Genomic DNA, 2,500 nt, shown 5'->3' with positions numbered 1-2,500 from the left:
TAAATCAGTTATGGTTCATTTGATCGTACGTTTTACGTGGTTAACTGTGGAAATGCTAGAGCTAATACATGCGTGAAGCGCCGACCTCGCGGGAGGCGTGCTTTTATCAGACCAAAAACCGACCGGGCTTCGGCCCGCAACCTTTGGTGACTCTGGATAACTTTGCGGATCGCACGGTCTCGCACCGGCGACGGATCATTCAAGTGTCTGCCCTATCAACTTTCGTCGGTACGGTACTGGCCTACCGAGGTTCTTACGGGTAACGGAGAATCAGGGTTCGATTCCGGAGAGGGAGCCTGAGAAACGGCTACCACATCCAAGGAAGGCAGCAGGCGCGCAAATTACCCATTCCCGACGCGGGGAGGTAGTGACGAAAAATAACAATACAGGACTCTAAACGAGGCCCTGTAATTGGAATGAGTACACTTTAAAACCTTTAACGAGTATCCATTGGAGGGCAAGTCTGGTGCCAGCAGCCGCGGTAATTCCAGCTCCAAAAGTGTATATTTAAGTTGTTGCGGTTAAAAAGCTCGTAGTTGGATTTTGGGCGCAGGCGGCCGGTCCGTCGCAAGGCGTGTACTGGCCGTCCTGGCCTCACCTCCGGTTCTCCGCCGGTGCCCTTGACTGAGTGTCGGCGGCGGCCGGAACGTTTACTTTGAAAAAATTAGAGTGTTCAAAGCAGGCGATTCGCCTGAATAATGGTGCATGGAATAATGGAATAGGACCTCGGTTCTATTTTGTTGGTTTTCGGAGCGCGAGGTAATGATTAAGAGGGACAGACGGGGGCATTCGTACTGTGCCGTTAGAGGTGAAATTCTTGGATCGGCGCAAGACGAACGACTGCGAAAGCATTTGCCAAGAATGTTTTCTTTAATCAAGAGCGAAAGTCAGAGGTTCGAAGACGATCAGATACCGTCCTAGTTCTGACTATAAACGATGCCAACTAGCGATCGGGGGGCGTTAGTTTTACGACCTCTCCGGCAGCTTGCGGGAAACCAAAGTCTTTGGGTTCCGGGGGAAGTATGGTTGCAAAGCTGAAACTTAAAGGAATTGACGGAAGGGCACCACCAGGAGTGGAGCCTGCGGCTTAATTTGACTCAACACGGGAAATCTCACCCGGCCCGGACACAGTGAGGATTGACAGATTGAGAGCTCTTTCTTGATTCTGTGGGTGGTGGTGCATGGCCGTTCTTAGTTGGTGGAGCGATTTGTCTGGTTAATTCCGATAACGAACGAGACTCTGGCTTGCTAACTAGTTACGCGACCCAATCGGTCGGCGTCTAACTTCTTAGAGGGACTAGTGGCGTTTAGCCACACGAGATTGAGCAATAACAGGTCTGTGATGCCCTTAGATGTTCGGGGCCGCACGCGCGCTACACTGACCGGATCAGCATGTGCTCGCCTTGGCCGACAGGTCTGGGTAACCCGCTGAACCCCGGTCGTGCTAGGGATAGGGAATTGCAATTATTTCCCTTGAACGAGGAATTCCCAGTAAGCGCGAGTCATTAGCTCGCGTTGATTACGTCCCTGCCCTTTGTACACACCGCCCGTCGCTACTACCGATTGAATGGTTTAGTGAGGTCCTCCGATTGGACCTGGCGCGGCCGGCAACGGTCGAGCCGGCGTCCGAGAAGACGATCTAACTTGATCATTTAGAGGAAGTAAAAGTCGTAACAAGGTTTCCGTAGGTGAACCTGCGGAAGGATCATTAACGGTCTCGCAAACGCTTCGGCGAACGCGAAACTCGGACAAGCGAGAGAAAAAGTCTTTGCTACCCGGCGCCCGACCCGCGAGGAGCGGCGCGCCGGCCGGCGATTCGGTCACCCGGTAATGTTTGCGCGTCGAGTGCCGCGGTGCCGCGCGCTCCGGCTTCAAGCGTCGGCCTGGCCGACCGCTCGGCGCGGTCTATTTTGTCACCCTATAGTGCGAGGCACTGTGCGAGCGAAACAATCGTGGATGGCTCTTGGCGGTGGATCACTCGGCTCGTGAGTCGATGAAGGACGCAGCTAGCTGCGTGAATTAGTGTGAATTGCAGGACACATTGAGCATCGACGTTCTGAACGCAAATTGCGGCCTCGGGTCAATCCCGGGGCCGCGCCCGCCTCAGGGTCGCGTTGCAAACGTTCCGCGCGGGGATTTCTCCGCGCGGCTGCTGCGGCGTCGGACGCGCGAGCGCCCGTCCCGCTCAAGACAGCACGGCACGATGCGCGACGATCGCGACCAGAATCCCGCGCGGCGGCGGCGAGTCGACCTCGAAGAGGCCAACGGCTGGCGGCTCAAGGGCGGGAATCGAGGTGCGCGGCGGCGCGCGGCGCCGACGGCGAGCGCGGAACGGGAAGAATAGTCCCGGTCCTTACTTTCGGCCTGAGGTCGGACGAGGCTACCCGCTGAATTTAAGCATATTACTAAGCGGAGGAAAAGAAACTAACGAGGATTCCCTCAGTAACGGCGAGTGAAGCGGGATGTGCCCATCGCCGAATCCGCGCGCTTTTGGAGTGCG

The 2,500-nt window shown here is 55.9% G+C and overlaps 2 non-coding genes and 1 pseudogene across 2 annotated transcripts in view; all 3 read left to right on the top strand.

Moving 5' to 3' along the window:
• LOC146142522 (small subunit ribosomal RNA) overlaps nucleotides 1-1,711 on the top strand; it is a 1,811-nt gene extending 100 nt beyond the window's left edge. Inside the window, exon 1 of the ribosomal RNA XR_014500134.1 lies at nucleotides 1-1,711. This exon is cut by the window's left edge and continues 100 nt beyond it. This is a non-coding gene — a ribosomal RNA (small subunit ribosomal RNA).
• Nucleotides 1,712-1,958: 247 nt separating this feature from the next.
• Nucleotides 1,959-2,112, top strand: LOC146142521 (5.8S ribosomal RNA). The gene has a single exon (XR_014499259.1). It is a non-coding gene; the product is annotated as a 5.8S ribosomal RNA (ribosomal RNA).
• A 248-nt stretch (nucleotides 2,113-2,360) lies between these two features.
• LOC146142520 (large subunit ribosomal RNA) overlaps nucleotides 2,361-2,500 on the top strand; it is a 3,679-nt pseudogene continuing 3,539 nt past the window's right edge.

This window comes from Ascidiella aspersa, chromosome 5, assembly GCF_963924565.1.
Source record: "Ascidiella aspersa chromosome 5, kaAscAspe10.2, whole genome shotgun sequence".
NCBI lineage: Eukaryota > Metazoa > Chordata > Ascidiacea > Phlebobranchia > Ascidiidae > Ascidiella > Ascidiella aspersa.
Note: the sequence above shows the minus strand (reverse complement) of the source record. Positions and strands in the feature narration are given on the sequence as shown.